Source organism: Monodon monoceros, unplaced genomic scaffold (genome assembly GCF_005190385.1).
Source record: "Monodon monoceros isolate NGI ecotype Baffin Bay Population unplaced genomic scaffold, NGI_Narwhal_1 Super_Scaffold_15, whole genome shotgun sequence".
Classification (NCBI taxonomy): Eukaryota; Metazoa; Chordata; class Mammalia; order Artiodactyla; family Monodontidae; genus Monodon; species Monodon monoceros.
In genome coordinates, this window is record NW_021703771.1 from 28,973,740 (window position 1) to 28,997,848 (window position 24,109).

Genomic DNA, 24,109 nt, shown 5'->3' on the forward strand with positions numbered 1-24,109 from the left:
TCAAAACTGAGTGTGGTTTTGTGAAACCCTGAACCTGCAATTGGTGTCAGAAGTGAGGGCAGCTTTGTGTAGATTGTCTGTCCCCTAACTTCAAAGTTGTCTGAACTCTTGTAGCAGCATTGCTGTGAGCTCACCACCAGCTGTGGCTGGCACCTTGATTGCAGCCTCTGAAAGACCCTGAAGCAGACCCAGCTAAGCCATATTCAGATTCTTGAACTACAGTAACTATGAGATAATAGAATTTGTTGTTTCAAGCCACTAAGTTTTGGTATAATGTATTACATAGCAATAGATAACTACTATAACTACTAGCATGAAAGAAAGGAAGAAGGAAGGAAGGAAAGAAAGGCAGGAAGGAAGGAAAGAAAGAAGGAAGGAAGGAGGGAGGGAGGGAGGGAGGGAGAGAAGGAGGAAGGAAGGGAAGGAAAGAAGCCCCACAAACCATACTTGTGAATATCTAAATAGTCACATTGATTCTGAGTCCGACTAAGTGGTGCTAAGCTCCCTTCAGGTCTCACTCTATATTTTTTCCAGACTGACCTATTCACAGACACAGTTTCAATGACTAATTTCTATACAGATTAATTTAAAATTTATCTCTCTATTCAAAATCTGCCTCTGAGTTGCAGACCTGTAAATATGCTACCTATTTAATATCTATGCATGAATATCAAAAAAAACCCTCAAATTTGATGTCTGATAATGAATGCATCTTTCTTTCTCCCAAGCCAGATCCTCTTACAGAAAGTTCTATCTTTATGAACGGCATCATAGTACATTTCCAGCAGAGAAAGTCTGAAGCCTTACTAGTTAGTAGTCTACCTTGACAACCTTGTCTAACATCATCCCCATACTCATTCCAACACCAAGTGTTTCCAATTTTACTTACCTACCTCAGAATCCATCCACTTATCTCCATATCCATCACTACAATTCAAACCAGTTATGAGTAGCTATGAATACTCTTACCAAGAATTACAATAACTTCATAACTTGTTAACCAGCATTCACCCTGCATGTGATCTCCTCTCCCCTTGTCTTCTCTACACTTCACCCAAAGTGATTTTTTCCAAAATGTTAATGTAACACCAACCTCTACCCTATTTTTAAAATAACTGCTCTTAAAGGTTCAGAAAAAATTTAACAAGATCTATAAGACACTGAATGTTTGACTCTTAACTACTCTGCCCTAGCCAAACCCACTCTTGTCTGCTCCAGCCTCACCGGTCTCCTTTAAGTTCCTCCTACCTTCCCACAAGGCCTGTGTACATGTTGTTCTCTCTGCCTTCACTGTGCTTCCTTCCCTTTCTTAGCACTACTGCACATCCTTAAGATCTCTACTCACACATCACCTCCTCAGAGAAGTCTTCCATGACCTTCCTAATTATGCCAACCCCCTCTATTATAGGTACCCATGTAGCTCACCACAGGTGCAACTTTATATTAACGTATGTAATTATTTGGTAATATTTATATCCTGTTCTACACTGTAAGCTTCAAGAGAAGAGGAACCATGTCTGCTTTTACTTAACATTATACCTTCAAAACTGCATCTTGAGGATGTTCAATAAATGTATATTAAATGAACGAATGTATATTAACTGAGTGAATGTATTGTTGAATTGGTTTTTAGGTATGATAGAAAGACCCAAGATGATTCTATAGATAGATCTGATTTCAAAGCCTGTTTCATTTTAAGTTAGTACCTTATACGCTTGTTGTGGCAATTACATTAAAAATGTAACTAAAGTTTCCAACATAGTACAGCATGAACACTCAGGCCTCCTTTCATGTCTACCTGAGACCTAAGGGCTGGTATAAGGCAGAAGGTAGCATTGAAGTATGTGGTGATCTGGAGGTTGTAAACCCTGGTCAAAGACGTATAAACACACTAGTAAAAACATATGTGAGTCAAGAAAAACACATTTCTAGGCCAAGTTGGGCTTCTGGCTGCCAGTTTGCAATCCCTGAATCTAGTCTATATCACAGTATCACTGTGTGAATGAGGGTAGTTTGGAAAGCACTTATTTTAAACTGTTTTGTGCGCTTTGCCTCCTGCTTCTTAACATATCTAAATGGTTGTATATAGAGTTCGAAAGTGGATAGGGAATAGGACACCTTAATTGACAATCCCTCTAAGACAACAGGAAATGAAGGAGGGGTGATTCTCCAAAGCAAAAGCGGAGTGTTGTTACCAAAGGAAGGAAGATGAAATGCTGTACAGGCAAAGCAGCAGATGCCTAACGCTCCTTTCCCCTTCTCTGCGTGGTGGGATTTGCTTATCTCCCCGTACGCCACTTATATCACTGCTGTGCTGTCACTTCCTACCAAAACATCTCCATGACCAGGAAAATTAAATTATTCTCTTTTACATTTGTATAAGTAATAAGTACTATATCATCACCTTTAGTGTGCTACAGCAAAATAGCTGTGATGTATCTGCCTGTCTCTTAGAGGCAGCTTCCTCCAGGGAGAAGGATTCTACCCCACAGATAGCATACTGCTTCCTGGTCTGCTGCTTTTCTTCAGTTACCCAGTTCACTCTTTTCCTGGTGCCTACACAAGTTACAGATCCTTAGGCCTATTTCTAACTAAGACATTTGTAATTTTTTGTTTAGCTCAGGATATTTTCTATGATCTGCCTTACAAATTCCTCATATCTGGTCTTCTGGCACCCCACTTCTCTGTTCAAAGACTATACCGAGGATTCTATTCTTTCCTAAACATCCCTGAAGGTTCTAGTCTTTTTCTAAACGTCCACAGGTTAGATTTTCATGTCATACAAGTAGAATATGTAACTTTTATACATAGAATAAATACACAAAATAATGTATTTCATATACACAGAGTAACTGTGCCATATCTGTCTCCTCACTAGACTATAAGCTTGAGATTATGTCCTCAGCACCTAGGATAGCACATGCATATAGTAGGCCCTTAAAAATAGTAGGCCCTTTTGACTAAATGAATGAAATGTTGCCTCTTGTGTTTAACTATCAATATTCATCTTTTTATAAAAAATCTTTCTTATTTTATTGAGGTATAATTGACATGTAACATTATATTAGTTTCGGGTGTACAACATAATGATTTTTTGTTTGTTTGTTTTTGGCCACACGGCATGCAGAATCTTAGTTCCCTGACCAGGGATTGAACCCACGCCCCCTGCGTTGGAAGCGTGGAGTCTTAACCACTGGAGCTCCAGGGAAGTCCCAAATCTTTTTGAAAGTTGTTGTAATTATACTTTCTTAGTCTTGCAGTTTGAGCTGAGGCACCAACCTGAGAAAAATAACTATAACCCAATATTCTAACTGAGGTGCTAGATCATTATTGCAAAGTAGGTAGCCAAAATGTGCTTTTATCAGCATTAGCTGATCATCCACCTTTAGTCTATATATAAAAAACAATTCACTAGGGACTAGAGTTTTAAGAGTGAGGACTTCTTTAGAGACTAAGTGTGGAAGTGTTTTCCCCCTCTTTCCTCAAGCCAAGCGAGGAGAACTTCAGGAACCACTTAGAGAGGCTGGCCTCTATCCCCTGGCATTTGGGGGCACACAGATCTCTGTCTCAATGCTGACAGATCTGAAAGCAGAAGATTGGCTGGTGTGGCTCATGGTGGCAGGGCCAGGAGAGAGTGCTGTGGAGGGAGTGAGCTGTACTGCCACTGGGGTGAATAAATGGTGTGTGGCTCCTGAGGGAGGGAGCCAGACCTGAGGTGTCTTGGGAGGAAGATTGTGAAAAGGACTGCCTGTAGCGCTCAGGTGACACCAAGAGGCTAGATTCTTTTCCCATACAAGTTATTACAGAATATTGAGTAGAGTTCCCTGTGCTATACAGTAGGCCTTTGTTGATTATCTATTTTATATATAGTAGTGTATGTATGGATATATGTATATGTAAATATAACTGAATCACTTTGCTGTACGCCTGAAACTAACACAACACTGTAAATCAACTATACTCCAATATAAAATAAAAAATTAGGGCTTCCTTGGTGGCTCAGTGGTTGGGAGTCCGCCTGCCGATGCAGGGGTCACAGGTTCATGCCCTGGTCCGGGAAGATCCCATGTGTCACGGAGTGGCTGGGCCCGTGAGCCATGGCCGCTGAGCCTGCACGTCCAGAGCCTGTGTTCCGCAACGGGAGAGGCCACAACAGTGAGAGGCCCGCGTACCGTAAAAAAAATAAATAAATAAATAAAAAGAGGCTGGGGAGGGCACAGAAAGTCAGGCTCTGGGGGGCAGTCATTCGCAGTTGTCAAGGGGATGTGCAAATCTTTTCCTTGCTTAAAATCTTTCAGTGGTCTCCTACTGTTCTTAGAGTGAAATCTAACTCCTCCTATTTGTGATTTGACCCCTTCCTATGTCCACCCTCCACCTCTTTCACAAGTCATCAGCCATACTGGCCTTCTCTCAGTTCCTCTCACACACTGTATTCTTTCCTGTCTCAAAATGTTTGTGCAAGTTGTGCTTTATGCCAGAACTGATTTTTTTCTCTTGCTTTTTCTAAGCCTGGCTCCGTTTGTCCTTGAGATCCTGACTAAAACCTCTCTTCCACATAGAGGCTTCTGTTGAACCCTCAATTTAACATAAATTTCTGTAATAGTTTGAGTTGGGCAAAGCTGCAAATGACATAAAACTCAGAATAATTATATCTTAACAAGAAAAAGCATCTCCTTTTCCCATGAAAGTCATGGAATCAGTCTAGACCTGGTAGTTTTGTGTGGTTTCAGGATTCCAGGATCCTTATATCTTATGTCTCCACAATGTGTGGCCTCAATTTTAAGTTCACTTCATGGTCCATAAGGGCTGCTCCTGTTGTAGCCAGCACATGTACATTCTAGCTGGCAGGAAGGAGAAAAAGGGGGAAGGGCATGTATCCTTTTAAGCTCAATTCTAGAAGCTGCTCATACTACATTCACTTACACATATTGCATCATAGAGCATACTTGGAAACAGTTAACACCCACCCTCAGATGTGCCTAGGCATTTCACCCAGTTTCTGACCCACTTCAGTACTTCCTTGTTCTTAGCTTAGCTCTGTCACATCCAGCTGAAAGTTAGGCAAGCTGGGAAAGACAGTCTTTATCCTGTCACTAAAATTAGGGGACAGGTTAAAATAAATAAGATGGACAACTGGCAGTTGCCCCCACAGACACCCATCAGTTTTATTTTCTCACAACACTAAATTATAGAGGCTAAAACTCTTCTCCTTCATAGAAGTCTTCTTTGATCACTCAATCTAAAGTAAATTTCTGTAATATTTTGGGTTGGGTTCAGCTACAAGTAACAGAAAATTCAGCAAGAAAGTGACTTCACAGGAAAAAGGTTTCATTATCTTTCACATGAGAGTCATATAATCATTCTAGGGCTTGTGTGGTACTCTGTGGTATCAAGAAAGGGAATGAGTTAAATTTCATATCATTCAATTATATTAGTTATATTAACACACTATAGCCCATGGGCCAAATTTGGCCTGCCACCTGTTTTTGTAAATAAAATTTTATTGAAACTCAGCCTCGCCCATTAGTTGACATATTGTCTATGGTTCCTTTCTCACTACAACTGCAGCGTTGAGGGTTGCAACTAAGAGTGTATGGTCCCCAAGGCCGAAACTATTTACTGTCTGGCTCTTTATAGAAAAGAATTGCCAACCCCTGAGTTACATTAATAAGTTTGTTGAATAACATCTATTTAGAGGCATGAAGTTCCTTGGAGCTTTAAGAGTGTCCCTCTGAAAGCCAACAGTTACAAGTAAAAGTGTTTTAAATATGTTCCTTACAACATACTTTTCTCCCCCAGTATTTTCTTTAATTTTCTGTTTTTTATGGGAGGTGAGTAAGATGAAGACTTTTTGGGTTTTTTCATTTGGAATTGTTTTCTGGCTAATCCTCATGATGCTACCAGAGCAGGAAGGTACTTTAGAAGTCACTATGTGAGACACAAGATTCCCCTTCCAGCTGCTGAAGTGCTGCTGTAAGCTCTTGCCTGTCAGCCCTTTTCAGAATTGCTTTCAGTAAAGAGAGCTTGCTTGCCCAAATTGGGGCATCTGGCATCCAATGACAATGGCATGAAAGTATAAATGCCCAACCCTTCCTCCCCCTACCCTAAGTTGGGATAACTATGAAGGGTTATCCCAGCTTCAGAGCTCCCATTATTTAGCTGAGGCCTCATTGAGATTACATTGTAGCCCATTATCTCCCTCTGTCCAGTCCTACTTTCATTCCCTGTCTTTCACAGAAGAACCAACTTTTGGTTGTTCCCAAGAGTATTCCTCAATAAACTTCTTGCCTATTAAGCTCTACCTCAGATTCTTCCCACCAACAAAAATCACCTAACCTAATTTCCTGATTCTAGGAAGCTGAATCTTACGGATTTCACAAGGCACAGATTTGGGAAGGGGAAGAGCCAGAAGTTTTGGCTCCAAAGGTCAGTTCCCTTTCTACAGTAATATAACTATAAGGGAGCTCTCATTACTGTCTAATCACTTGGGCTTCTGTAAGAAGCAAAGACTTAAAGAATCAATGAAGTACTATAGCCTCCTCTTGATATTTTGATATAATGTCAAGAGTCTTTGTCAATTTAGCTTCATTGGGATTTGTTCACCACATTATGGGATGAGGTGGAGTGGAAATCATAGTTTAAAGGAGAGTTCATGGGTCAGCATACCTAAATTTGAATCCTACATTCTGTATTTTCTAGTTGTGTGATCTTGGATAAATTTCTTAAACTCTCTGAGTGTCAGGTTTATTGCCTGAGAATTGGAGGATAATACTTATTAAGAGGCATAGGGAACCTTCTTCTATTCCATTACTTTAGTTTATCCAACATGTAACACCCATCCTATTTCATTTCATTCTATTCCAGAAGGAGTTACTGAAAATTCTAAGACATTTCTATCACTATGATAGTTAAAGAAGCATAAGAATTCATGATTCCTGCCCTCAAGAAGTCTCTAATTCTATTAGAGAGACAAAACTTAAAATATAAAATAATTAGAGAAATATATAAGGCCAAGTCAAAATGATATAGAATGGGCAGTATGTTAAGAAAATGAGGACAAATATAGATTTAATATAGGCAAAATTTTATATGTTATCAGCTTATAATTGTTCTCTGAAGGTCAAAGGAAGCTGAGTTACCATTTTTCAAATTGAAAGAATGGAAAGAACTTTTCCATTCCATTCTCTACAATTGAAAGTATAAGAAAAGTCATAAGTGAAATATTAAATTTTTTTAATTTAAACTTTAATATAGTAAAATTCATTCTTTGTTGTCCAATTCTATGAGTTTTGAAAAATTCATAGAGTTGTATAAGCACCATCAAAATTAGTACACATACAGTTTCATTACTCCCCCCCAAAATTTCCTCATGTAAGCACTTCAGTCAGACCTCCTCTCCTCCTTCAACTCCTGACAACCACTAATCTATTCTCTGTTCCTGTATTTTTGCTGTTTCCAGAATGTCATATAAATTACATTCTATAGTATCCAGCCTTTTGATATGGCTTCTTTTACTTGGCATAATGTATTTTGGGTTCATCCATGTTGTATGCATCAATAGTTTGTTTCTTTTGGAGTTATTTCCACTTTTTGAGTATTATCAATATAGCTGTTATGAACATTTGTACACAAGTTTTTTATGTGGACATATGCCTTCATTTCTCCTGAGTAAATATGGCATAAAAATAGAATTGCTGGGTCTTAAGGTAAATTTATGGATAACATTTTAAGAAACTGAAAAACAGTTTTCCAAAATGGCTGCACTGCTTTATATTTCCACCATCAATATATAAAGATTCCATTTTCTCAATATCCTTGTCAAGATCTGTTATTGTCATCTTTTTTTGGTAGCTATTCTTGTGGGTATTAAGTAGTTTTAATTTGTATTTCTCCAATGACTAATGACTTGGGATATCTTTTCATGTCTCTATTGGGCACTCATATATGTTCTTTGGTGAAATGTTTTATCTTATATATGATTTGTAATTATGTTCTCCCAGTGTGTGGCTTGCCTCTGTTGTTTTTCTTTTTTCAGTTTTATTACCTTCTGTTTTATCTTTATTGTTTATTTACTTCTGTGCTCTGATTGTAACTTACTATTTTTTTCTAGTTTTTTAAGATGGAAGCTTAGTTATTGATTGAGACTTTCTTCTTTTCTAATAAAAGCATTTAGTGCTATTAATTTCCCTCTAAGCAATGCTTTACTTCATTCCACATATTTTGATATGTGATGTTTTCATTTTCACTTAGTTAAAAATATTTTCCAGTTTCTCTTGAAACTTTCTCTCTGACCTATGGGTTATTTAGTAGTGTGTTGCATGATTTTCAAATACTTGGGACTTGGCCAGATATCTTATTGATTTCTTGTTTAATTTCATTGTGGTCAGATAACATACTATGTAAGATTTCAGTCCTTTTATATTTGTTAATGTTTGTTTTATCGCCCAAAATATGACCCATCTTGGTGAATGTGACATGTACATTTGAAACTTTTATGTATTCTGCTATTGTTGGGTAGAATGTTCTATAAAAGTCAGTTAGGTCAAGTGGATGATAAGGTTGATCTGGTTTTCTATATTCTTTCTGATATTCTACTTGTTTAACTGATTATTGAAAGAGGAGTGTTGAAATGTCCAAGTATAACTGAGAATTTATCTATTTCTCCTCTCATTTGTATCAGTTTTTCCTTCATGTGTTTTAAAATTGCTGTTAGGTTCATATACATTTAGGGTTCCTATGTCTTCTTAGTGATTTGACACTTTTATCATGATATAATATCCCTCTTTATTCCTGATAGCTTTCTTCATTTCAAAGTCTATTTTGTCTGATACTAGTATGGCCACTGCAGCTTTCCTTTCACTAGTATTTGCATGGTATATCTTTTACAATGATTTTGCTTTTAATATATATCATTATATTAAAAGTGGGTTTCTTACAAAAAGTGGGTCAGTTTACAAACAATATGTAGTTGGATTTTGTTTTCCATCCAACCTGACAGTCTGTATTTTACTTGGTGTGTTTAGATCATTTTCATTTAATGTGATACGGTCGTATTTATTTTTAAATTATTTTTCTGTTTGCCCCTTCTGGGTTTTTGTTGTTGTTGTTTGCATGTTTACTCTTTCTTATAGTCTTTTGAATTATATTTTAAATACTGTATTTTATATATTTTGACTATATTTTAATATTCTACTTTAATTTATCTATTAGCTTTTTGACTGTATCTCTTTGTAGCATATTTATAGTAATTTCTCTAGGGATCACAGTGTACACACTTAATCTTTCAGAATATAACTGGAGTTAATATTTATCACTTCAAGTAAAATGTAAAAAAGCCTTACCACCATACAGGTTTCTTTACCCTCTCCTTTTTATGTTATAGTTGTCATTTGTATTATATACTACATATATTGAAAAATTATCCAGACAGTGTTATGATTTTTTATTTCAAGAGTCATAAATACTTTTTAAAACTTAAGATATGTTAAATTCTCTATTATTTTTACCCAGACATTTGTCATTTATATTGCTCTTCCTCCATCACTAAAGTTCCAAATTTCCCTCTGGTATCATTTACCTGCAGCCTGAAGAAGTAACTTTCTTTAGCATTTTTTTTAGAGTAAGTCTGTTGGCAATAAATGCTTAGTTTTCCTTCATCTTTTATCTTAAATGTCTTTATTCACCTTCATTCCTGAAGGATATTTTCAGAAGATATATTATCTTGGTTTGACAGTTCTTTCCTTTCAGTATTCTGCAGTCTTCTGGCCCCTGTTTTTTCTGATAAAAAATCCACAGTCATTTGAATAATTGTTCCCTTATATATAATGTGTCAGTTTTCTCCAGTGGCTTTTAAGGTTTTTTTTCCTCCTTTGGCTTCCAGCAGTTTTATTGTGTCATGTGTGAACATAGTTTCCTTTGAATTTATCCTGTTTGAGTTTCATTGACCTTCTGAATTTTGTAAATTTATGTCTTTCACAAAATTTGGGAGAATTTCATTCATTATTTGTTTAAAAAAATATATTTTTTCTGCATTAATCTCTTTCTCTTCTCCTCCAGAAAATCCAATTACATATTAGGTCTTTCAGTATTTTTCTCTTGTTTTTTCAATCCTTTTTCTCTGTTCTTCAGATTATGCAATTTCTACGGATTAATTTTCAAGTTTACTGATTTTTTTCCCTCTATCATGTCCGTTCTGCTATTGCGCTCATCTTATGAACTTATTTAAAATATGTAATTTTTGACTCCAAACTTTCTATTTGGTTCTTTTTCATTTTCTACTTTTCTGTAGAGACTATCTATCTTTCTGTTCATTTTAAGAGTGTTCACTTTTACGTCTTGTAGGATGGTTACAGTAGCTGCTTTAATGTCTTGCCTGAAAATTTAAATAATTTAAATATCTGTCATTCCAGGATTGGCATCTCTTAACTGTATTTTCCCTTGAAATTTGGTCAGATTTTTGCCAGGTTCTTTACATGTCCAATAATTTTATATTATATCTTCTGCAGTTTTGTTTATGTGAGACTTTGGGAACCTAGTAAAATCCTCCAAATAATTTATTTGCTTGTCTCTTTGTTTGTTTGAGGGTTTTGTTTATTTGTTTGTTTTCGGAAGCAATAGTCCAGTTAGGTTCAAGCTGTAAGTTTTGTTTCAGTTTCTGTGGATGAATGTCTTTTCAGTTTTCAAAGCATTTGTTATGCCTTCCATATACCACTCAGGGGTTAGTTTGAGGCTTGGGCAGTAGTTTATACACAGTTCAGTTCTCATAACCTTTGCTTTGCTCCTCTGGTTATGCTTCACATACGCACAACTTAGGGGTGAGCCTAAGACTTCTGTTGATTCATACACAGAGGTAGATGATCGCTTCCAGCTCTCTCTTCACCAGGACTTCCCCACATTCTCTGGCTTTTAGGCTATAAGGACAGTGTTACTTCTAAGAGAGACACTTCACCAACAGCCAATCATACACCTGTTTTCACCTCTGCCTTTTTCTGGTTCATGGGCCAGTTTATCTACCCAGCACCTGACCTTACTAACCCAAGTGACACCCTCAACCTCAAACTTTTTACAGCCTCCCCAAACTCCCATACTGGGTCAGGTATCTGTTTTATGATCATAGTATCTTGCAGTTAGCTTTATGAAACTTATAATAGTTTGTATTTCCACATATTTGTTTGTATGATTATTTTATTTATGCTTATTTCTCTATTAGACTGTGCTAAGAGAATGGACTCTGGAGTCAGACTTGCAAGGTACAAATCCTGGTCACATATACTGGTTGGGAGATCTTAGGCAAGTAACTTAGCTACTCTGAGACACTATTTCCTTATCTGTAAAACTGAGGTTAAAGTAGTATTCACCTCATATAATTCTGGGAAGCTAATACTACATGTAAAGGTACCTGGCACTCAATAAATCTTAAAGTCATTGTTAACATATTAAAGTAGAAAATACATATTTTAAAATATATATCCACCCTCCATCCCATAATGAATCTCTTTCTTTCCCCATTTACTCTTCTCTCTCTCCACCCCAGTTTGGCCTGACTGTATTATATATTAACCACGTTTCTTTTTTGTTTTGTTTTGTTTTTACCTTTTTAAACCTAATTGCAAAACCCATTATCTTATTGAATTTACCAGCGGGTAGGTTTTTTTTTTTTTTTTTTTAACAGAAAAGTTTTAAAATGTTAAAAGAAATCCCACCATTATTTTCTTTCCACAGTATTGAAGCTCCTCTTTCATTTTTCTGGAATGGCTACTAAGTAAAAGGCACTGACTGATCTACTGCTCCACAGCAAGCCACCCCTAAATCTAGTGTCTTAAACCAATGATTTATTGTGATTTACTATATAGTTCCGTGGGTAAATTGGGCTCATCTGAGTAGTTATTGTTTGGTTTCTGTAATACTATTTCAGGCAAATAGAGGCCGGGACTACAGTCATCTATAGGCTTGAATGTGCAGGATGTCAAACGTGGTTTCTTCACTCACATGTATTGGTGCCTCTACTAGAGTGGATGGAACAGCAGTGGGCTGGCTGGACATCTCTGTTTCTCTGTCTCTGTCTCTCACACACACATAATCATTAATTCTGTCTCTCTCTCCTTAGGCTTCCCCATTGGGTGGCTTGGGCTTTTTACTAGTATGGAGATCTCAGTGTATTCAGACTTCTTACCCAATGGTTGCCTTTCTCAAAACAAGTGTTGCAAGAGACTCAGGTGGAAACTACAAGGCTTCTTAGAACCTTGCCTCAGAGGTCTCACAGTGTTACTTCTGCTGCACTCTGTCATAGGGCCAGCCCAGATTCAGGTGGAGGGGAACACACATGAATATGAATTCTGAGAGACATGGTTTACTGGGGGTCATCTTTGAGGATGAGCTACCACCATGAGCCTATAAACATACTCAGCAAACCCACAAAGCCCCTTTCTTTCAGAAGCTTATAGTATAGTACAGGGCAGTTTCTTCACTTTGGCACTATTGACTTTTTAAAAATTAAATACATTTTTTTAGAACAGTTTTAGATTTACAGAAACTTTGCAAAGATAGTGCAGAGTTTCTGTATACTTGCACCCAGTTTCCACTATTATTAACATTTTACATTAAGGTGGTACCTTTGTTAAAATTAATAAACCCATCAATTGATACATTACTATTAACTAAAGTCCATACTCTATTCAGACTTCTTTAGTTTTAACCTAAAATCCTTTTTCTGTTCAAGGATCCCATCCAGGATACCACCATACATTTAGTGTTCATATCTTTTTAGGCTCCTCTTGGCTGTGACAATTTCTCAGACTTTTTCTGTTTTTGAGGAGTCTTGGTCAGGTGTTTTGTAGAATGTCCCTCTATGGGAATTTGTCTGATTTTTTTTCATAACTAGACTAGGGTTAGGGCACATACATGAACAACGTGACTTACCATTGTTGATGTTAACCTTGACCACCTGGCTGAAGTAGTGTTAGGTCAGATTTCTCCTCTATAAAATTACTCTCAGTCCCGCCTCCCCGCCCACGACTATGGAAGTTATTATGAGAAACCCGCACCTAAGGAGTGGGGAGTTATGTTCCATCTCCTTGAGGAAGAATTATTTACATAAATTATTTGGAATTCTTCTGAAAGGAAGATTTCTCTTCTCTTTCACTTAATTAGTTTTCAATAACTTATTTATATCACTATGGACTCATGGATATTTATATTATAGCTTAGGTTATAATCCAATACTATTTTGTGTATTTGTTGCTCAAATAGTTCCAACTTTTGCCCTTGGGAGATCTTTCAGATGGTTCCTGTGTCCCTTTGACATACGCCATCAGCGTTTTGTTTTATAACTTTCGTTGTTTTTTGAGCACTTCTTACTTTCTAGCACTAGAAGATGCTCTAGATCATGTATTTTTCTTGCCCCACATCTAAAATCAGCCTTTTGTCCAAGGACCCCTGGTTCCTTTTATTAGAAACCAATATCTGGGTGCTAGTTGTGTTCATTGCTACATTGTTAACATTTTGGGCCTGATAATTCTTTGTTGTTGGGACCTGTTCTGTGTATTGTAGATTGTTTAACAGCATCCCTGGCCTCTGCCTATTAGATGCCCAGGGCAACCCTTCTTCTCCAGTTGTGAAAATCAATAACGTCTCCAGACATTGTCAAATATCCCCTAAGGGGACAAAATGGCCCCTGGTTGAGACCCACTGGTAAAGAGACAGACCTGCTGAAAATGACAAGGATATAATATAATGGAGAACAGTGGGAGAACTGCAGAAGAAGCCTCTGAGCCTGTTTGTAGATATTGGGGAAGGATTCACAGAGGAGGTGACATCTGAACTGACAATTGATTTGATATTTTGAGCCATTATCATGAGCCAGACAAAAGGTGATTTTTTTGTTGTTGTTGTTATCTCATATCCCAAACTTAAAAAGCAGGTATTTTACAGTTGAAGAAACAAAAGTTCAAAGGAACAAAGTAATTTTATTTACAGTGCCTGAGCTGGTCTTGAAGGATCCAGTCAGCCATCTGTGTGGAGAGCTTTGAGGGTACTGACAACTCACACTGCTCAAATCTAGACTATCTGAAGCACTCCTTGGTTTATAAAAGTGCACTACCATCTCATTTTTAATTTATTTTTTTTCCATCGAATTCTGGCTTCTTGAGAGCAGAAACCATGGAGTGTTCATTTACAATATTTGCCACATTGTAGGTGAACTAGTAAATGGTAATCCGTTCCATGAAATTCCCCACTCACAGATTACAGAATTAACTCATGCTTCCTTCTGGTCAAACTGCTATCCAACCAGCACCTCTGGTGGAGGGCTCAGTGCCAAGCATACCAGCCAACCTCCCGTAGTGGTAACTCTGCCTCCTTACTGTTTTACTCCCAGTGCCTCAAAAGGAGTAGTTGGCTTGTGTCAGTGACAACCTCAGACTGATTATAGCCTGTGGCACTTTGCCATAGGTTAGAGCTGCAAAAGGTGTTTTCTAAGGAAGGCAAAAAACATGCTATACCTCTGATATTAAAATGCAGAATGTGTTGCTACTGGTTTCCACATGTAATGCCAATTTCTACTTTTGACAATTCCTTTGTCCCATGTGATTCTTCTATCATTTAAGGAAAATTTTTACACAGACCATGAAAGGTGTTTTTTCCTTCCTTTCAAATGCTTTACAGTCTTATCCCAATTTCCTTATTTATTTATTTCTTTATTTATTTTTTTGGAGGTGGGGAGGTTTTCTAGTTTATTAAACAAAATAGGGGAAAAAAATGTCCTTTTGGTTGTTGTTGTTCCTTTTCTTTTTCCTACAACTTCTAGATTTGCTATTTGCAGTTGCTATGAAATTTTAAGTCTACTGAATTAGAAGTTTCTGTCTCTGGTTTCAAGACTCACTTTCCTTCTTCCTTTCCTTTGCTAAAATTCTGGTCTAATTAAAAAAACAGTAGATCATAGTTAAATAAAACTGCACCCAGGATAACCCTAATTTCCATATGCAGATTTATCTGCACTGACAGCTACCCCCCCTTCACACACACTCTCGCTCTCTCTTTCTCCTTTCCCTCCTCTCCATCTCCCTATTGCATTGTGTCTGACTGATTTTCAGAGCACCTTCGCTGTTTCCCTCTTCTCATTCCCTTTCTGTAAAATATCTAGACAGGAAGGAGGTGGCTCAGAAGCTGAACAAACAATCTCATATTCTGCCTGCAATGTCATCGTTTCTTTCCCCCATTTTAGGGGGCTGAAGTTGCCCAGGAAGGGGATGCAGAGGAGCTGAAAGGAAGGGGGGAGCTCTCCAGAGGCAGCTGCGGTCAGGGGCAGGGACTGCTGCCAGATGTGCCTGCCTCTCTGGGCTTTGATGCGAAAGGGGCAGCAGGAGGAAATATTGGGAGACAAAAGCCCCCGTTTAAATGATCATTTTCTTTATTTAACATGGCAGCAGACACTCTCTGCGTAGGATCATCATGCCGAGCATAAACTGGACTTTCCCACTTGCCTGGCAGGAGTGAGACAGATCACTGTGTGCTATATGAGCATCTGAGGTAAGACCCACTCTTACAGATACTTGATTTTTTCCTAATCAGTTAATTTTCTTAAATATATGTTTCAGCCTCAATCATATATAGTACAGTAGGGGCAAATCTGTGTTAATCTGCATCTAAAGATCCAAAAAAAAGCAGAGGTATAATATATTCAACTCAATTTGGGGAGGTTAGTTACTTTGTCAATTCTGTGTGTGCTATTTGTTTTTTTAGAAAAAATATTTGGTTTAAGAATAGACTGGTGTCATCATAATCCACCACTGGTGATAATACTGATGTTCAGACTCTTAAAAAAAAACTTTGCAAAAAGACAGTGAGCTACAGATGCATGTGCTGTATTTTTAGCTCGCATACAAATATTAGAACTCTTATTAAAATGATAGGGTTTTTTTTTAACAGAGAAGGAATGAATGCTGCATAATTAAGTACAGTATTTAATTTGGCTGTTGTGAAGCAAAAGAATAAGGTAATAATTTTTATTGTACTAATCAGTCTCAAGATGTTCTCTGTGTTAATTGGGTTAAAAAAATTGCAGTACTTATTAGAAATTCTAATTTCACAATGCAGCACTGACAATAAGCTCAGCCAGTGAATTATTCACATCTTTAATTTGCTCACTTAATGACAGTGTTCTGTAATCAGAGTGCAGAGACTGCTGCCTATGCATTATGTATGATGCTCAGGACTTAAATGCAGGACATTATGAAGCTCTCAGTGGTTCAGTAATTAGTTTTCCACAAGACAGGATTTAGATATTCACAGATAAAAGTCCACAGTTGGATAATGCTAAGGTTGCAACACAAAATAACAAAGGAAAGGAAGCTCAAAGTTTAGACTGAAACTTTGTCTTTCTGGCCTTGTCCACGGTGGAAACAGAATCAAGCCACCTGAAATAGTTGCCTAGCTCTGATCACATGTTTGAAAACTGTTTTTGAACAAAGTTGTAGCAGGCAAGGCATTTGAACAATTTCAGTGGATCAGAGGGGAAAGATAAAACCTTTTTAATTAGTGTTCACAGAAGCCCTGCAATCTATCCTCCTAATAAGTCTGTAGCATGCATAGCAGGCATTTTCAATGTGCTTTGTAACTTAGTGCAAATGCAAATCAGGTTACAATAGTTTTTGGCTGTAATTGTGTTTGTAAAAGGGTTACATGCCCAAATGGAGATTGAGCTTGCTCATGGTTTTGTTCCAATTGCTTCTGAGGGGAGGTTTGAAAACCAAATGAGATATTAAGTGAATCTGGGCATGAAAGGAAGTAGATCTGAATTGTCAGTGCAACTCTGGAATTTCTTACACTTGTCAGCTTAGAGTTGTCAGTTTTTCTTTAGTGATACTGTCATAATTGTTGTCATAAATTATATAACGTTATAGACTATCCAGAACCCTTAAAAATGTTTTAAAAATGTGTACTAACTTTGGGAAAACATTTCACAGTATCAGTTCTGAAGTTTAATGACTAAATTGAAATCTTTAACTGCAGTAATTTTTTTTTTTTTTTTAAGAACATGCTGTGCTGCTTGGGGTATGTTTGAAGACTTAAATATTAATCTTTATTAATAAGATCCCATTGCTTTATCATTTGTCGGTCTAAGATTTGTGCTCATTTCTAAAACCCAAGTGTTAGGACTCAATAAATATTGGTATCCAAAATTGGAATGCACAGTAACACTTTTTAAAAACTTCCTTTTATAGCTTAGAACGTTTTTTTAAAGACAGTTGAGCTGAGAAATTTGTAGGCAGATGTAGTGTTTAGTGAATGAATGAACTAGTCAAATTAAAAAAAATTATATTTCACTATAATTTAAAAAATTTTAAAGTCGCACCTCCAAATTTGACTTCTAACTTCTAGAACTGAAAAGTTACTTTAACAAAATAAAAAAGGTTTTCCTGTATGTTTAGGAAACTGTTGCTTTTGTGGTATTTAGAACATCCTTTTTGGGGAAAGGACACTTGTTTGGGAGAGGAATTAGGATATTGGGCAGTTGAGCTGGTGACCTGGCATTGTCCTGGGTTTGTATACAGAATAATATGTGGCAACCAGATGGTGGTAGTGGTACCGGTAGGTAGCTTAAAGAAATGGCTGGGAGTTAGAAAACTTGGTTCTAGTTCTATTTCTGCCACAAACCAGCTATGTGACTTTGAGCACTTTAAAATCATTTTCGATTTCCTCAACTGTCAGACAGGAATAACAAACTTTTCTAGGCTTTAGAAAAAACAACTGTAGAGTTGTTATGGGGATAAATGAGGTAGAAGGAGTGAAAGTTTTTTGAAAATTTAAAAGCACTAGACAAAAATAAGGAAGTTATTTTAAGGATTAGCCTAAAACTAAATGTGTTTCTTTGAATGTGTATTGTTTATTATGGCAGATGCAATACTCTATAATGCAAAAATGTCAAAATATTGTCAAGTAAATCAATTTAAATTTAATTTAGTGAAAATAAGCCATGAAAAATTTCCATCTTAGGTATTTGGGGGAGAATTAAGAGAGCTTTGAGATCTCATAAACATCATTTTGATGTCACTACTCCAAAAAGGTTAGTGATTCTCTTGCTTTAGACAGTTCTTTCATCCATCACTTAGGAGAACTTACATATTAATACTCTCAGAAATCTTATGCCTGGAATGTCTGTCAGTCACTAAGATTTCAGTCTTTCTTCTTCTTAGTTTATATGAGTCAGATTGAGATCATTTATACCACCAGAATTTTGGATCTATTTTACTCACCAAAAATCAGTATATCAACTGATTAATCAATAATTCATTATCTTATTAATTTTTTTCATCATCTATTGAGCACTTACAGTGCTATCAAAAATAACATGCTCTCTCTCCCTCACTCTTATGAGGCAGTTATGTCTGTATTGCAGATGAGAGACTGAAGCATAATGAAGTTAAGTAACTTGACAATACCACACAGCTTGTGAGTGGTAGAGTTGGAATTGAACCAGCTCCAAGTCCTGAGGTCTCAACCAATAGACTGTATTATCAGTTCCTAAGACCCTGTGCTAATTGCTGAGACAAGGTAATTGAGATTTCTGCCCTCAAACTGCTAACAGTGGTAACACTTGAATTTCTTCTGCATGCTCAGTTGTAGGTCAGGGCTTGCTTCTCATAGTGTGGTCTACAGACTAGCAGCATTGGCATCATCTGGAACCAGGCTTGGGTGCTTTGTAAATTTTGATGTGGCTTTTATATCACCTGGGGATAAGGAGAAAATGCAGATTCTCACTCAGTAGGTCTGGGATGGGACCCAAGATACTTTTCTAATGTTTCCAGATGATGCAGTGTTGCTGTTTGGAGAAGCTTCCAGTTGGTGACTTCTAGAATTACTCTCATTTCCCAAAGTTAGGTACCCAGTGTGTCTAAGACAGGCCAGGTGTACTGGATTACTTACTGAGTCCTGCTCTTCCTCCATTTCTGATGTTTCTTTGATTCAGATAGAAGAGCTTCCACCTTGGTTTCCTGACTTCAACCCTCTGCTGCCCTGAGTCTTAGCCCGCATACCTGTGGCCCTGGCTAACTGCTTAGCTCTGGCTTAGACCCTCTCCAATGGGTCCAATCTCACACTCCCAGTCACTAGCATTGACAGTCCTATATCTGTTGTGGCATCAGCCTGGTTGAGGACCTTTATTCCCTTTTCTGCATCAGAATCACCTGTGAAGCTTATTAAACACCTGCAAGCCCTCTCAGCACCACTGGCATAGATTCTGGTTCAGTATACCTGGAGTGAGTCTAAGGACCCTTTTTTTTTTCCCCAATCTTTTACAAACCTTTGTAGTTGATCTGATGGACAGCACATGCTGAAAACACGATCCCTGGGGTCCCTTGCTGTGCCATGACCAGATGGGAATTATTTGGAAAGTGATATTGGTGTAGCTTGGGTTCAAGTTTGCCATGCACTAGGAACATTTTCTCTATGCCTCTATGTTAGCAATGGGAGCACAACATAGGAAGAATTTAAAACTTTGCTGAGCTAGTTTCAGGGAGGCTTTGCTGAATGATTGACATTTGAATTGGCTAGTCATTGAATAAATGTCTTTTTTTTTTTTCAGGTTAAAGGAATAGCATATGCAAAGACAGAGATAAAAATAAGAAAGGTATCTTCAATACTGAGACATCCATTTTGACAAAAATGTTTGTTCAACACACGTAAGGGAGGATTAGGAGATAAAATTATAAATATAGGTAGCCTCAGTTTCAGGACCTTATCTGTTAAATCAAAGAGTTTACACTTCATTCTATAGACAGAATTACCTGAGGTTAAGATGGAAAGCAAGGTGATCAGATATGTGTTTTGGAAAGATAATCTTGGCATTGAGGTATATGAATTTAGTGGGGCAAAACTGAAGGGAAAGAGACAAGTTAGGTACCTGTGGTAATAGAGTGTGAGATGGGGAGGGATGTTTTTCTCAGGCCACATGCCTGAGCCCTGAACTGAACCCCTTCTATCTCAGACCCTGATGATGTTTCTTTATCACACTTATATTTTATAGTAATAACCTACATGTTAGATCTTTTAAATGGCATGGCCTTGAGAATTCAGGGAACTCAGTGCTTTTATGAGCCATCACTGGTTCTTCTCTTGATTATTTTACCTTATAATGCTAAGACAGCTAGCTCTAGTGTTCTTCTCTCAGGAGCTGCTTACAGATTTCAGGTAATTATTTGCTAGCGAAATCTTCTACGTTGGTCTAAGAGAAACTTGAAAACAGTTAATGAGCAGCAATAGGAATGCCAATAGTTGGGAGAATTGTGTCTAGGCCTCTTGAATGTACTGCGATTGCCCAAGCTCTGGAGAAGGACTTTGCATAGTCCATTAGCCTCGACCCAGCTTGATTTTTTGTCCTGCATCTGAATTTTTCCTTCTCAGAGTGAATCTCAGATGTGCTTAGAAATTTCACCCAATTTTTTTGACAAAAGTGTTTGTTCAACACACATAAGGGAGGAGTAGGAGATAAAATTGTAAACTTCAGTACTTCCTTGTTCCTAGCTAAATTCTCTTCCTTGACTTTAATCTACATATGCTTATGTGGTAGGCTGAGTAATGGCTCCCCAAAGATAACTGCCATATCCTGTGAATGTGTCACCATACATGGCAAAATGGACTAAGCAGATGTGATTAAGAATCTTGAGATGGGGAGATCATCCTGGATTACTGAGTGGGCCAGTGTAATCACAAGGGTCCTTTTAAGAGAGAGGTAGGAAAGTCAGTTAGAGAAAGAGATTGGGAGAGGCTGTCCTGCTGGCCTTGAAGATGGAGGGAGGGACCATGAGCCAAGGAATGCAGACATCCTCAAGAACCTAGAAAAGGCAGGGAGACAAAATTTCCCCTTAGAACTTCCAGAAGGAATCAGCCCTGCCAACACTTTGACTTTAGCCCAGTTGGACAGATTTTGAACTTCTTAACCTCTAGAACTGTATGACAATACATTTGTGTTATTTTAAGCCACTAATTTTCTGGTAATTTGTTATAGCAGCAATAGGAAACTAATAGTTTATTACATACCTTTATCTGACATTTGTTTTGCTGTCCAGTTTGTCCCACCGATAACAATTTTGTTGCTTTATTGTTGTTTTTCCTTGAATACTTCTCTGCTAGTGGGCCAGCACATTTATTTCTTCTGAGCTTCAAATTCCTCGGTAACAAAGGAATTACCAAGGAGGTGAGTGACTGATGGGGCTCTATTGAGGTAAATGAGATAAGGCCAGTAAAGTACTTCATGCAGTGTTTGATGTAGGGTAGGTGTGAAATGAATGCAGTTCCTATCTCTTCATGAAATTCTGGTAAACTAATTGTTGGGTTTTTTCTCACAGTATTGGAGAAATTCAGTAGCTGTTTTTAATATTAATGGCTAACAGGAGTTTATTTAGGATTTAGATTAATAATTGCTTAGTGCTTATAACAATTCTTTTTGATCCATTTTGAATTTCATTTAAGAGATACTTTGATTTTGAATCTTTTGGGGGTAAAATATTATTCATGGCCATGTCTACACTGTGCAAACTAAACTAGCTAAAGCTTAGCAGAGCACTCTTTTTTTTTCTAAATTTTTCTCCTCCTGCCCCATTTTGAGTGTTTTTCTACACACACACACGCACATAAACACACAGTGTCTACTTATAGTCTGCAATACAGTTAGTGTCCTATGTAGAAAGATACTGTGAGGGTTAAATGAGAATGCAGGTGAAACATTTGGTCTGCTCTTTAGGAATATAATGTAAATTGTTGATACATCTGTTGTACTGACAAGGTTTTGAGCTACTTGGGGAAAGATGTATATTATATCTTTGGATTCCTAAGGCCTTACAAGATTTGTTAAATAAATTACTAAATAAAAGTTGGAAACTTAGAGAGGAGCAATGAAGAAGAGTTGGAGAAAAGGAAAAGAAAGAACCAAATCTGGTAGTTATTTGGTTAGGTTCTCCCACTGTTTGCCTCAGAAATGTCTCGCGATCTCTGCATTTGAGCCCCTAGCCCCCAAACTACATAGTTAATGTGTGAACAAACTCTAAACCCTCAGTCACATGAACCAGTCTTAGTAACTCTGACTGTCCAACTAACTAGGGCTGGCAAATAAACCTTCTCTTTCCCTATATTAGTTTCCTATTGCTGCCTTAACAAATTACCATCAACTTAGTACCTAAAACAACACAGATTTGTTATTTTACAGTTCTGTAGGTAGGAAGTCCAGTACAGATTTCACCAGATGAAAATCAAAGTGTTGGAAGACTCTGTTCCTTCCTGGAGGTTCTAGAGGAGAATCTGTTTCCTGCTCATTTGAGTTGCTGGCAGAATTCAGTTCCTTGTGGTTGTGGGACCTAGACCCCCATTTTCTTTCTTGTTTTCCTTTTTTTCTTTCTTTACTTCTTTCTCTTTTTTTAATGGAAGCAAAGATAAGGAGTGTTATGGGAGAATCATGTAGAAAATTGACAATCAAAAAATATTTTTGAAAATTTCATACCATCCCTAGGGGAAGATTTTACTAGCCCTATGAGGAAAGGAAGGCTCAGAGAAATGCAGTAACTTGATTTAGGACACACAAAGGCCAGAGTCGAGCTCATTGGTCTGACTGTTGAGCTCATTCTATCAACCTCTCACTATTATATTTGCTGCTCTCTGGATGCATAGGGACCCCAGGCTCCCCCCAGTTTCTGGTATAAGTATGTCCCAAATATTGCATGGAGGTAAATGGCATGGGACTTTTTTTTAACCTTTTGACCCCCTTCACCCATTTCTCTCATCCCTCTACCCCTCACCTCTTGTAATCACCAGTCTGGTCTCTGTATCTATGAACTTGTTTTTGTTTGTTTGTTTTTTTACATTCCACATATAAGAGAGATCATATGGTATTTGTTTTTCTCTGGCTGACTTATTTCACTTAGCATAATGGCCTTGAGGGCATTATTGTTGGCTGTCAGCGGAAGCCTATTTTCATCTTCTAAAGGCCACCTACATTCCTTGGCTTTCTGTCCCCTTCCCGGTCTTCAAAGCCTGCAATGGCAAACTGAATCCTTCTCCTGTTTCAAACCTCTCCTTATTCTTCATATCGTCTCTCTGACCCACTCTTCTGCCTCTCTCTTCCAATTTCAAGGAGTCATGTTATTATGTTGGGCCCACCTGGATAATCCAGGAAAATCTCTACATCTAAAGAGCCTTAACTGAATCACAACTGAAAAGTACAATTTGCCTTTAAGATAATATATTCACAGGTTCCAGAGATTAAGAGGTAAATGTCCTTAGGGGCCCATTATTCCCCCTACCACAGTCGATAACTGACAGCTTTTGTCTGTATTATAGTTGTTCCACATCTTGTTTTCTAATTTGTGCAGTATTATTTTCAGTCTCTCTCTAAGCCTCAGTTATCCATTCTCAGAACTTTATTAGGCATTTGATTCAAATCTTTTGTTAACTTAGCTCTTCTGCAATGTAAAGTCATTTTTCTCCCAATTTGTTTCAGTTCAATTCAATTCAGTAAGAATTTATTGTCTACTGAAAACATTCCTGGTATGATAAGGTAAGGCATGGAGTTTGTAATCTGCTTTAGAGATAAGATGTATTCATATGAGACAGAGAAAAATGCAGGAGAGAATGTAGTCACCACGAGCATATATGACAGACAAGGGTGCTAAAAGGGGAAGATTAGAATGCACGGTGGGATTAGGAAAGCAAGGTTGTGATTTTGCCTGGCTAAAGTCACTTACAAGATGTGATTTAAGGAACGATGGTCAGATCTTTCTGTTTCAAAATATCTCCCTATACAGCTTGAAATGTTTGCTTCACTTTGTCACTATTATATCCATTTAGCTTAAAAAGCATCCTCTTTTACCAAGCCATCCTGTAGAACTCTTGCTCAGGGAGTATATATTCTTAACTGTTCTTAATTAAATACTGCATATCCATCCTTGTACTTTAGTCTGAATCAACTTTCTATAGACCTTTAAATTTGTTGTCCTAGTATCTGAGAGGGTTTCTAGCACCAGGCATTTTGGGACCTTAATAGCATATAAGTGGAGTAAATCAGGAGCAGGTGGGGACAAGTCTTGGAAAAGTGAGCCAGGACCCCTATGACTCTCTCATGATG

At 37.5% G+C, this 24,109-nt stretch overlaps 1 long non-coding RNA gene across 2 annotated transcripts in view; it reads left to right on the forward strand.

Annotated features, from left to right (window-relative positions):
- Positions 1 to 24,109, forward strand: part of LOC114896184 — a 73,851-nt gene that overhangs the window by 10,168 nt on the left and 39,574 nt on the right. For both annotated transcript variants that reach the window (XR_003793735.1, XR_003793734.1), the window contains exon 2: positions 15,423 to 15,525. This is a non-coding gene — a long non-coding RNA (uncharacterized LOC114896184). The remainder of the gene's footprint in view (positions 1 to 15,422; positions 15,526 to 24,109) is intronic.